This window comes from Chlorocebus sabaeus, chromosome 14 (assembly GCF_047675955.1).
Source record: "Chlorocebus sabaeus isolate Y175 chromosome 14, mChlSab1.0.hap1, whole genome shotgun sequence".
Classification (NCBI taxonomy): domain Eukaryota; kingdom Metazoa; phylum Chordata; class Mammalia; order Primates; family Cercopithecidae; genus Chlorocebus; species Chlorocebus sabaeus.
Genome location: NC_132917.1, coordinates 55002180 through 55015579, shown reverse-complemented (window position 1 = coordinate 55015579; position 13400 = coordinate 55002180). Strand labels below are relative to the sequence as shown.

The 13400-nt window shown below is 41.8% G+C and overlaps 1 long non-coding RNA gene across 2 annotated transcripts in view; it reads right to left on the bottom strand.

Moving 5' to 3' along the window:
- LOC140713328 (uncharacterized) overlaps positions 1–2271 on the bottom strand; it is a 38173-nt gene extending 35902 nt beyond the window's left edge. For both annotated transcript variants that reach the window (XR_012095289.1, XR_012095288.1), the window contains exons 1-2: positions 2135–2271; positions 1765–1874 (exon numbers count right to left, since the gene is read on the bottom strand). This is a non-coding gene — a long non-coding RNA (uncharacterized lncRNA). The remainder of the gene's footprint in view (positions 1–1764; positions 1875–2134) is intronic.
- Between the last annotated feature and the right edge of the window lie 11129 nt (positions 2272–13400).

Sequence of the window (13400 nt, the reverse complement as noted above, 5' to 3'; positions counted from 1 at the left end):
CTTTATGATTCAAAATAAAAGCAGAAGCTTTTTTTTTGTCTTAGATTTCAGATGTCACATCTAAAAGTGAAACATCAGTAGAAAACGATGATAAGGTTTCACGTCTGTTTTTCCTTTCCTTTTATATTTGATTTGGAGGTGTCAAGATATATGAACATACATCCTACAGTGTGTGATGATTTTGTGAAGTTTGAATGTGCTGATGAAATGTATAATCTTTCTAGTCACTTAGCCCTTATGAAATGAAAAATTCACTTTAGCATAAAAAATTAGTTAATTTGCATATTATTTATTCACATGCAGCAGTTCTTCTAGTTAATTATTCCTATGCTCCAGGATATACACAGGGCTGGTTCAGTCCAGCAGATGAGGACAGAAATGGAGTTGATCTTTTTCATCTCTGTGTAACTGGTATTTGCATGCCTAGCACATTGCCTGGCACAGACTATATAGCAGAAATGTATGCTTAATGAATGAAGTGGTTTGTTGATTGTTCTAAAGATTTCAAAGTTTTAAATTCCATTTGGTTTTGCATATGTATAAAAATATATACTAAATTATTTTGGATTCTGAGAAGACTAAGTATACTGTTTTTCAATTCTTCAGTAATTGTATTAATAACTTCGATTTTTACGGAAACTTATTAGTATTATAGAATTTCCTGAGAAGCTACCATGAGAAATCTCAGTAAAGTTATTATTACAATGGATAATGTATTACTTCACTCTTTTGAACAAGTTATAACAACATTGATTTTCAAAAAAATAAACATTTTCTGATTGGAAAACTAATAAATATTCATAAGAAATTCAGAGACTATAGGAATATGTAGGAAAAGACAATGATAATCTCACCCCTGGAGATAACCCCTATTAACAACTTGTTTCTTCAGATTTTTTTCTATACATATGCCGACATGTAAAATAATTATTATTTTACTAAAATTTAATCCTACTATACAAACTGTTTGGAGCTTGTTTTTGTTCTCTCATGTTTCTATGTCAGTATTTAAAAATGCATTTTATAATTTTAGTGGCTTAATAGTTTCTATTGCATGAATTTACCATTATTTATTCACACTTTCCTGTTGACAAATATGTGATTAAATTTTTTTTTTTTTTTTTTTGAGACGGAGTCTCGCTCTGTCGCCCAGGCTGGAGTGCAGTGGCCGGATCTCAGCTCACTGCAAGCTCCGCCTCCCGGGCTTATGCCATTCTCCTGCCTCAGCCTCCCGAGTAGCTGGGACTACAGGCGCCCACCACCTCGCCCGGCTAGTTTTTTGCATTTTTTAGTAGAGACGGGGTTTCACCGTATTAGCCAGGATGGTCTCGATCTTCTGACCTTGTGATCCGCCCGTCTTGGCCCCAAAGTCCTGGGATTACAGGCTTGAGCCACCGCGCCCGGCCGATTAAAATTATATTTTATTCCAAAGTGTTTTAAATGTCAAGTAATCTAATGATAGCTACTTTTTAAAAAATGCTAAGAGTGCTGTCAAGAGAAGAAAGAAAGAAAAGAATAAAACAAGCAAGTAAATTTTTGTTTAAGCAAAAATGAACCCTAGCGCATCCTGAGAATTTCTAGCCAGCGAGCTGTGGACAACTTGACACGGCTGATGCAATGATAGCACAATCATATGTCAGTAATGCAAGTATATGAAATTGCAGGTAAACAAATGCCTTTGCTTTAAAGAAACTGTAATTTAACTACTGTAGAGACTGTTCTTGTTAGAGCTCCATAGGGTTTTTAGGTTTAGAGAAACTGTACCTTAAGTTTTCCTGGGGTCTGATGGACCACCAAGGAAACAGCCGACGGGTCTGCTGCTTGCTTTTCACTGTCTTCGGTTGCAGCAGTGCTGAGATCTTAACTCCTCGAACCTGAGGACAGAGTTATGATAAATGGCTGAATAGATCAAGATTTCATAATATGCATGGGCTTCCAGACAGAACCAACATTAAGATTTATGTGATCTGGGATATGTCTTGTAATTCTACCAGTTTGATTAGAAAGGGATCTGGAGGGCTTGGGGAATGCCACCCCTAATAGCTCCCTGTGTTCAACTAGGAAAGAGAAGACGAATGGGGCTTGTCCAAGCCATTGTTTTTACCCCAGTAAAAACAATTTACATTGCACTTACCCCAGTGCAAAGTAAGACCTTAACTCCATAGTGGTTAAGGTCTAGCCAGGCTTCTGCTAATTTACCCCTTTCCAGACAAGTATAAAAAGCAGAAAGTACGCTGGTGCTTGGTGACCTTATGAATGCCATTAGTTTTGTTGAATTTGAATTCCTTTACAGGAAATGTTCTAATATGTGCGAGTATTGCATCATTTAAAGTAGCAGATTAGTAGGACAAATGTTGCAGATGTGACTTAGACTAGTTCTCTAAAATAAGTCCGTATGTCACTAGATACAAATAAAATGTAAGTCTGTATTGCATATCAGATGACCCACAGTGTGGGCAGGCAGCAATGACAAGGCTGGAAAGAGACTAGTAATAAGAATAATAATAGCCGATGCTTACACAGCCTTATGTGCCAGGCCCTTATTCTAAGCATTTTACATGAATCACTTCATTTAAACTTTACCAGGATTCTACAAACTTAGCTACTGTTATTATTCTCTTTTCACAATTGAGAAAAACTGAAGCACAGATAAGTTGGTAAACTAGCGCCGTGTCCGTACATAATATGTGGTAGAGTGGTGATTCAAATCCAGTCTACCTCTGGCACTTGCACTGTTAGCCACTAGTATGTCTGAGAAATTCAAAAATTTAAAGTCAGTCTCTAGCCAACCCAGGTGCAATGAGCACCCCCAAATCCCTGATCGATGTCCTGAAATACCATTTCCCACGTAAAAGAGCCAGGCTCCTTAAAGAAACGGCTGAGTCAAGGTCTAGGGCAGGAAATGAACAAGGGAACCCTGAAGCACCTTGTCGTATAGATAGTGAGGAAGATATTGAAGACTACAGGGTCATTCTCAAAAGGACAGCAGAACCAACTTAAAGAGGCTCCCAATGGCCAAAGGTGTCACAATTTTGACATCAATAGGGATGATACCAGCAATAGATTGAAACACCTCAAATATGTTTAAATCTATGAGTCCATAATGATGCTCAAAAAACTGGTCATGTTTAGAAGATTATTGAGAGGCAACTCATTATTGAACTGATAACCAGTATATAAATTCTACCATTTTTTTTCTGCCTTTCTTATATGAACTGTATGCCCCAGTAACTAAATAGTGCATGAGACAAAGTTCCTGTTTAAAGAACTAATTCAACCACTAAACAACAAAGGAATAATAGAGTCCCCTTTCGATAGCCTCTAAAGAACTAATGGGTCTAGGCCTTAAGGAGAAGTGATTGCTAACATAACAAGAATACAGACAACCAAACAGTATGGACCTCCTGAAGGAAGAAGGAAGAAGATACCCATTCATGAAGAAGTCTTAACAAAAAAGGAAATTCAAATCTTACCAAGTTTCTTGTTCAAATACCAATTTCAGAAAATAGAGAGGACAAAGAAACTTGTTACACTACACTGGGAGAATGAAGGAAGCAAACAAACTAGACTATGAGAAACTCTACAGAACAAATGACCTGATTTATTCAATAAATAATTTGCAAGAAAGGGGGTTCAGTGGGAAACCTATGGATTAAAAGAGATTTAAAAGGCATATTGATGAATTGCAACAAGTGGACCTTATTTGGATCTTAATTTTTTTAAACTGTAAAAGAACTTGCATTTATGAGAAAATTGGTCATTTGAACAATGAATCAATATTGATGTTAAGAGATTATTGTTAATGTTTTTAGGTGTTATAATATTATGGTTTTAAAAACGTCTTCTCTTTTACTGATACGTTCTCTGGCATTTGCTTCAAAATAATATGCAATGGGGTTGGAGGTAAAGATAAAACAGAATTGACCCTGAGTTGGTAATTATTGAAGTTGAGTGATGGGTATTTGGAAGTGTATTATTATTCTATTATTACATAATAGTTTTAAATTATCATAGTAATATGCCCTTTCTGTGTGATGCAGTGATATGAAAAAGATAAATTTGGGTAGCTATTGTTAAAATAAAATGTAAGAACCTTGAACTAGAAATAGGAAGACAAAGGCCAGATGGTACTGTGTCAAGAAATACCATCAGCAATAATTTATTATAACTTGGCAGCTATTGTTTGAGTAGATTCATTTATACTTTAGACACTAGAATTATGAGTCCAAATGAATGAGTCATCCTTAAATCTCCACCACAAGATCACAAACATTTACTAAACACCAACTTTGTGCTGGGTGCTGGAAATCCAGACACGCTTCTGCCTCTAACAGGTGAAAAAGAAAATGGGACAACACTAGCCCTAATCTAAAATGATTGGAGATGTGATAAAGGGAGTACAAAGAGATACCGTAGCACAATGCAGAGGTTAATTCCATCTAAGGTAGTAACGGTTGGGAGATGGCCTTTGATAAAATTGTGTGAGGTAGAAAAAGAGATTGGGGGAAGGGCACAGAGGAGAAGGATGAGGCTGAAGGTTGATAAGGAGGGTCAGGAGTGCGGAAGGCCTCCATATGTCATTCCTGGCCCTTCAGACTCCACCTGCTTCCTGGGGGAATTTCACTTTTCCTCCTCTCACCTATATACTAGCGATTCAAATGATTCAGAAATCCTTATCTCCAGCTCTGACCTCTATGCTGAGTTCCAGAACAGCTTGTCCAAATGTCCACTCTTCATTATGGATTTCACTTCAAAGTCAACATGTTCCAAAACTGAGCTCATTATCTTTCCCAGCAACCTATTCCGCCTCTCATATTCCCAACGTTTATGAAAGTGTTCAAGATACAATCCTTAGAGGCCTGGGTGGTGTCCTGCAGCTCTACCTCTGACAGTCTGCGTCTTCAAGGCCTCCTGAAGCCGCCTCTCCTCCTTCCCCCACTGCTGTTGCCTTGGTTCAAGTTTTGCCATCTCTTGGGCAATAGCAAGTGTCTTCCAACTGCTCTTTCTGCCTCTAGTTTCTTCTTGTTCTGATCTTTTTTTTCTATTATTCTCTTAAAGTACCAGTGTTCCAAAGCTTTCTTCACAAGAAGTGCCTGGGGTATTGATTACAAATACAGAATTACCAGGCCTTCGCCACTGGAAATTCTGATTCTGTGAGTCTGGATTGGGGCCAAGACTTTTTTTTTTTTTTGAGACAGGATTTCACTGCGTCATCCAGGCTGGAGTGCAGTGGCACAATCAGGGCTCATTGCAGCCTTGACCTCCTGGGCTCAAGCAGTCCTCCTACTTCAGCCTCTCAAGTAGCTGGGACTACAGACATGTGCCACCATGCCCAGCTAATTAAAAAAAAAATTTTTTTGTAGAGATAGGGTTTCACCATGTTGTCCAAACCTGGGCTCAAGCAATCTGCCTTCCTTGGTCTCCCAAAGTGCTGGGATTATAGGTATGAGCCACCACACCCGGACGGGCTCTGTAAGTTTGAGAAATACTGTTTGAAAATACATCCCTGCTATATATCCTTGCAAAACCTCCATATAGCAGTATTTTATGTAAAGGTGATTTCCAGTAAGAAGTATAGTTTACCTTGCAAACCACACATAAAGATGCATATGTGTGCAGTAATGGAAATGACATTTTCACAAAACAAATTTTTCTCCTCTATTTCATTTTAAAATAATCATAGGGACTCACTAAATTGATTTCAAGACCTACAGCTTGAAAACACTGTGCTTTAACTGTGGGTTAAAATTCAAGTTTCTTAACTTGTTTCATCACAGTTTAGCTCTTACTCATCTTTTGCAAATATTTCCACATTAAATTGCTTAGTGGCCATGCCTTAGTGTGTGCTGTGCCCTCTGCCCAGAACTTCTCTTGGCCTCTTGTCTGCTTGGTGAACTTTTTTCTTTATTGACATCATTGCTCAGGTATCACTATCTTAGTATAATCTCCCCTAAGTACTGGGGCCACAGTGAGGGGCTTTGGCCTAGTTGCTCCCTTTAAAATTTGTACATGCCCAAATAAATGCCCCGCATCTACCTAACCACCTTGCAATTATCCATTTACAATGACTGTCACTCCAACTACACCTCATTCCTTGAGTGTAGGGAACTCTTTCTTAGTAGTTTTTGTGTTCTCAGGCCCAGAACGCTGCCTGGCACAGGACAGAAGCTTAATAAGCAGTAACTACTGCAGCATGATGGAATGAGCAGAGGGTGTGGCGGAGGAGTGCTAGCACAGTACCCGGATCTCAGGGCAGGAGCTGAAACTGGAAAGTAGCTTGCATTCAGATTGAGAAAAAGACCCCAGAGCAACACTGAAAACCTTGGACCTTAACTTCCAACTAAGACAGAAGTTTTATTCCTAAGTGGGATTATTTAGCCAGAGAAAGGCTATGATTAGAGCTTTGATAATGTGGTACAGGATGCTGAGAACAGTCTGGGAACTCAGACTTGAGACTGTAGAGGTAATGCTGATGAGGAGTGGGTTCTGAGAGAGAACGTTGAGAGATGTATCAGATGAGGCCTGATGAATGATAGATTCCAGGGATGGGAGAATGAGGGATCAAAAATCACTTGGAACCTCAGCCAGGAGATCAAGGTCAGCATCAGCAGTGATAAATCATGGTGGCAGCATGCACTCTTTTTTTTTTTTGAAATGGAGTTTTGCTCTTGTTGCCTAGGCTGGAATACAATGGCATGATATCAGCTCACTGCAACCTCCACCTCTTGAGTTCAAGCAATTCTCCTGCCTCAGCCTCCCCAGTACCTGGGATTACAGGCATGCGGCACCACACCCGGCTAATTTTGTATTTTTAGTAGAGATGGGGCTTCTCCATGTTGGTTAGGTTGGTCTTGAACTCCCAACCTCAGGTGATCCACCCACCTCGGTCTCCAAAAGTGCTAGGAACAGGCGTGAGCCACTGTACCCGGCACAGCATGCACTCTTATGTGATGGGATGAGAATGGTACTTTACCACTGTGATCTCTCTCCCAATAACCCATAACCACTGTCTCATTAGGAGAAGAGCATCAGATAATTCCCAAGTGAGGGACAGTCTACAAATTGCCTGATCAGTCCCTGCTCAAAACTGTCAAAGGCAGCAAAAACAGGGAAAGTCTAGGAAACTGTTAGAGCCAAAAGTAGCCTAAGGAAGCATGACTAAATGCAATGCAGTATCCTGGGTGGGATCCTAACAGGAAAAGGGCATTAGAAATCTGAATAGAGCCTGGGCAATATAGTGAGATCCCCATCTCTACAAAAAATTAAAAAATTAGCCAGGTGTGGTGGTGTGTGCCTATAGTCCCAGCTATTTAGGGGAGTAGGGGGCAGGGGGGTAGGGAGTGCCAAGGTGGGAGGACCACTTGACCCTGGGAGGTCAAGGCTACAGTGAGCCCTCATTAAGCCACTTGCACTCTAGCCTGGGCAACAAAGTAAGACAGGGTTTCACTAAAAGAAAAGAAAAACATCTGAATAGTGTGGACTTCAATTAATAATAATGTATCAACATTGATTCATTCATCAATTGTGACAAATGGACCTCACAATTATAAGATGTTAATTTTTAAAATTATTTAACAAAAATTAATTGTCTCATAATGATATTTGTGTGTGTGTGTGTGTGTGTGTGTGTGTGTGTGTGTGTTGAGACAGGAGCTCACTCTGTTGCCCAGACTAGAGTGCAGTGGCATGATCTTGGCTTGCTGCAACCCCCGCCTCCCAGGCTCAAGCAATTCTTGCCTCAGCCTCCCAAGTAGCCAGGATTACAGGCACATGCCACTACCGCCCAGCTAGTTTTTGTATTTTAAGTAGAGGCGGAGTTTCACCATGTTGGCCAGGCTGGTCTCAAACTCCCGGCCTCAGGTGATCCACCTGCCTTGGCCTTCCAAAGTACTGTGATTACAGGTGTGAGCCACCGCGCCCAGCCTTATTATGATATTTGGATATTGCATGTTGTGTGGATGGTGGATGGCAATAATGCAGGAAATACAAGGGGAGGACTTGTGTGGAGTAGGAGGTCACTCGGAAACCATGGTTAGTTCATTGGTATTCAAAATCTAAAGCTTCTTCTATGAATTTCTTGCTGTGCATCTCTTGCTTTCATTTTTGGACATTAGCACTCAAGCCTGTCTCAAGTCCCCTTCATTCTTTGCTTGACCTAACTCAGAGGTTAACTGTTGGTCTTACATAGACATGATGTTAGCACCATGGTTCCCTGTGCCTGGAACGTTTTCCACCAGGTTTTCTCCTAATCAGCTCTTCCTTGTCATTCAGCTCAAATGTCCCCTCCCCAGAAAGCCTCTTTTGATGACCTGATCTAAAGTAGCCACTCCCCAGTCCCTCCACATAGCATGGTTCTGTTGTGTTTTGTTCATGGCTCTTCTCACTATCTAATATTTACTTGTCTGTTAACTTTTTTATGGTATGTGGTATATTTTCCCACTCAAACTGAAGTCCCATGAAAGCAGAACCTCACCTGATTGATCACTGCTCTATACTTAACTGCAGAACAGTACCCAGAGTACTAGTGATGCTCAGGAAATATCTGCTTAATTAATTCATGTAAAACACTCTCTTAGTCAGCTTGGCGACTGTCACAAAATAGCATAGCCTGGGTGGCTTCAACAACAACATGTATTTCCTACAGTTCTGGAGGCTGAAAGCCCAAAGTGAAGATGCTGATGGATGAGCCCTGGTGAGGGCTTTCTTCCTGGCTTGCAGACAGCTGCCTTCTCACTGTGTCCTCATGTGGTGGAGAGAGAGAGATCTCTCCTTAGAAGGCACTAATGCCATCATGGGGATTCCACTCTCAGGGCCTCTGTAAACCTAAATACCTCCCAAAGGCTCCACATCCTAATACCATCACACTGAGCACGCAGCTTTAACATATGAATCTTGGGGGAATATGATTCAGTCCATAATAAACACCATTATGGCTCCATCCGCTCTGCCACCCAGGTACATTAGTGTAGGATACTAGTGATTGTAAGAAAATTGTGACTCTTTCATGCTATTTCCATGTCCCTCTCATAGGCCATTTATAGACAGAATAAAAGCAAGAAAATTCTATTCCTTATAATTCCTTCCCCAATTCTATTTCCCTTAGAAAAAAGCAAGCCATTCAAGTAATAGAAGCATAGCTAAATGAAATGCATTATATCCTTGCCAGACCTTAAAAGGGAGTTAGTTAAGGGGCCCTCAGACTGCCTTCCTCTGGATGTAATCAGAGGAGGAGAGAATTGAGCACATTTACCCTTTTTCCTCTTACCAATTTCTCTTCTCCTTTTCTCCTTCATCTCTGACTCTTTCCTAATCCCCCTGGCCTGGTGGAGGGAGAGGTATGGGTACCCTTGCACTCTCCAGATCTCAGGAAAGATTCAGAGAATGACTCAGGGCTTCCTCCGGCAGAAACATCACCTCTAAGCTGTGCTGGGGAATCACTTAGAGGTTATGAGTGCAGGAACTTCCCTCAACATAATAAACACCTTTCTGGCATAACAGGAGAATGCAGAATACTTTCTTTGGGCCCAGGGACATTATTGCTTAATTTATTCTATATATGTACAATAAATTAAATATATATAGAATAAATTATTTAAATATAATATACACACATATGTATGTGTGTGTGTAAATAAAACAACATACAGGTATACATGCATTTAGCCATTCAAAGTTCAACAGCATTTCAGTTGTATTTTTTAGCATTTCAACCACAGAAACTGTTGAACTAGGCACTTACGGGTATTTACTAAGAGCAAATACAAATTCTATATTAATGTATATGTCATTTCTTCATTAAAGAGCTGTCACTACAATTGGCTGGCCCATGAATGTGCATCACGAGGTATCAAAACACAGGCATTTTCAAGTAACTCGTAGAACAATGCAAGGCCCTCATTGTCTGCTATTTTACACATGCACATACATATACACACACACAATGGTTATTTTTGTCAGTGATCATAACTCAGTAAGCAACACTGAATAGATGAGTGAAAAAGTGAATTTTTAAAATCAAACAAAAAAGTTTTACCCATTGGGGAAATGTCTATGAAGAAGAAAATGCCAAGGGGCAAAACTGGCTACTTCAAAAGAATAAAACTTCACCCCTGTGTGAATTTTCCTGGGGCTGCTGCTAGCTCTAGTGCGAGGCCTCTGCTTTCTCCAGGGGAGCCCCCAAACTGAAATTGGAAAAGGGCATCTACATGTATACGTGGTCAGTTTTACCTGACTTACAGGAAGGAGTTAAATGACAAAACTCTAATGAGTGAGGCTTTTACCAGGTGCCACAACTGGGTGTGGCCTCTGACAGAGGGCAAGCAGGAAACAAGTGAAACTCAGGTATACTCATTCCACAAGTTTGTATTGAGCACTTTTTTTCTGCCAGGTACTGTTCTATGAGCTGGAGGTAAAAAATCTCTCCCTTTGGGCCAGGCGTGGTGGCTCATGCCTGTAATCCCCAGCACTTTGGGAGGCTGAGGCGGGCGGATCACCTGAGGTCAGGAGTTTGAGACCAGCCTGACAATATGGAGAAACCCCGTCTCTACTAAAAATACAAAATTAGCTGGGTGTAGTGATGCATGCCTGTAATCCCAGCTACTGGGGAGGCTGAGACAGGAGAATCACTTGAACCCAGGAGGCGGAGGTTGCAGTGAGCCGAGATCGTGCCATTACACTCTAGCCTGGGCAACAAGAGGGAAACTGACTCGAAAAAAAAAAAAGAAAAAAAATCTCTCCCTTCATTGAGCTTCTTTTTTTTTTTTTTTTAAAGTCATAGTCTCACTCTGTCGCACAGGCTGGAGTGCAGTGGTGACATCTCAGCTCACTGCAGCCTCAAACTCCTGGACTCAAGCAATCCTCCTACCTCAACCTCCCAGGTAGCTGGGACTACAGGCACGTGCCACCATGCCTGGCATGGTTTGGCTGTGTCCCCACCCAAATCTCAACTTGAATTGTGTCTCCCAGAATTCCCACATGTTGTGGCGAGGGACCCAGGGGGAGGTAATCCAATCATTAGGGCCAGTCTTGCCTGTGCTATTCTCATGATAGTGAGTAAGTCTCACGAGATCTGATGGATTTATCAGGGGTTTCTGTTTTGCATCTTCCTCATTTTCTCTTGCTGCTGCCATGTAAGAAGTGCCTTTTGCCTCCTGCCATGATTCTGACGCCTCCCCAGCCGTGTGGAACTGTAAGTTCAATTAAACCTCTTTTTCTTCCTAGTTTCAGGTATGTCTTTATCAGCAGCATGAAAACGGACTAATACACTGGCTAATTTTAAAAAATGTTTCTTTTTAGAGAGACAGTGTCCTGCTATATTGCCTAGGCAGGTCCCAAACTCCTGGGCTCAAGCAATCCTCCTGCCTTGGCCTCCCACAATGCTGGGATTCTAGGTGCAAGCTGCTGTAACTGGCCTGAGCTTACATTCTAATGAAGACAGGAAGATGAAAAATACATAATCAAGCAACAAATAAGTGTTACAGGAAAATAAGATAAAGGGTAGAGGGTGAGCAGGGGCTAGAAGTTTAGGGATTGGGGTAGATAGATGAAAATTTGAGGGAAAAGCATTCCAGGCAGAAAAATAGCATGTACAGAGCTTCTGAGGCAAGACGAAGCTTTGTGTGTATGTGGAAGAAAGGGCCCAGTGTGGATGACACCCTATGAATGGAGGAGGAAAGAGGTCAGGGTGGTGAACAGGGCCCAGTCACATGGGGCCCCCTAGGCCACAGAGAGGAGTTTGGATTGCAATGGGAAGCCATGGATGATTGTAAATGGTGGAGTGATATGGTCTGATTTATACACAAACATACCCCTTTCTGGCTGCTACCACCAGGTAGTGAAAAGGCCACTGGGGGCCAGAGGAAAGACAGGGCAACTAGTTAGGGAGGTTTTTGCTATAACCAGTTGAGCAAAACTGGGAGTTCCGTTGAGGAATGGTGGCTGAGACTTCTTGGGTGAAATCAATGGAGATGTGCAGAGAAGGTGAGAAATGTCAACTTGGGATGTGTCTTGGAGGAGGGACTGACAAGGCCTGCTGATCTCCTGGATGGAGAGAGAGAGAGAAAGCAGAACCAAGGATGACTGGTAGATTTGGTGCTTGAGCAACTGAGTGGATGTGAGGCTGGTAACTGAGGTGGGAAAGACTGAGGGAGAAGCATGTTTAGGGGACGGAGCCAAGTTTGGTTTTTGGCTGTTTAAAATGGGAGTTACTTATTAGACATCTAAGAGGAGAAATTGTGTGAGCAATTGGACCCTGGGTCAGTGTGGAAGACAGGTCTTTGGGAACCATCAGCTGTAGTCCTCCTTGGCCTTCAGAATGGACCCAAAAGCCCTCCTCCACTTTTCATGGAATTTCCAAGCTCTTGAGATGATTTTGGTGGAACTTCCAGGTGGATAGAGGGGAGGTGGAAGCTTCATTCTCATTGTCGTCTCTAGCTCCAGCTTCTGCTTTGGTTAAATTGGCTCCGTTTAGCAACTATGTCTTCTTCCTCCGTGACATCCTCTTCTCAGAGAGGAAATTCAGCCACTTTCTCTATGTCCATATGCAGCCAAGATATCGAGTGTGCAGGGAACTGCATTAAAGATTTGCTGGAAGCAGATGTGAGCGTGCGTGTTTGGAAATAGTGTGAAGGTGATACTGTAACACAAATTATATTAAATGGAATATTGGGTCTCTCTGTTTTCAACTCTCTTGGGCCACTCTACCTGGGGGACATTTGGGGATATTTCTATGGCCTTATCATACCTCCTATTCCCAGATCCTAGACTTCTCTGGGTAGAGGAATTCTGCTGTCTCCACTCCAGCCCTATCCTTCCCCTCAAAACAGCTCCAAATCTATTTTACAATTCAAATCTACCGCAGACTCAGGGGGAAAAAAGGCTTTCATTAAATAAATCTCTCCTTAGAAAACATGTGTTGTTTATGAAAAGTAAGCCTTTCTCCGCTTTAACAACTCCTTGTGCCTATTCTAACATTCAGACAGCTGCTTGGGGTGGGAACCAGAGGAGGGGAGTCAGTCTAGTTGCTGCTCTCAGTCAGTGATCTCAGTAATGGGGAAAATGTTCCATGTCCCAGGTGTGCCAGGGGGGCCTTTTTACCACATGCCTGGGAGGCCAGTGACAAGGAAAGGAATAAGACTTCCTTCCCAGGCACAAGGACCACAGTGCTGTGCTGAAGAGTGGTGGCCAGCAGAAGGCAATTTGTAGAATGGCCTAGCTTTGGAGGAGGCTTGTATCTCAAGCGTTTCTGCATTTCGCAGATTTGGGAAATGATGACTAGAAACAGAAATAGCTAAAGCACTAGACATGCAGTTGACAGCATTCACTGAGTTGGAGCAGAACGTCTCTGTTCCTTAAACGCTGAATTTTAAGTACATCCAGACAAGGAGACAGATTTTTCCGTA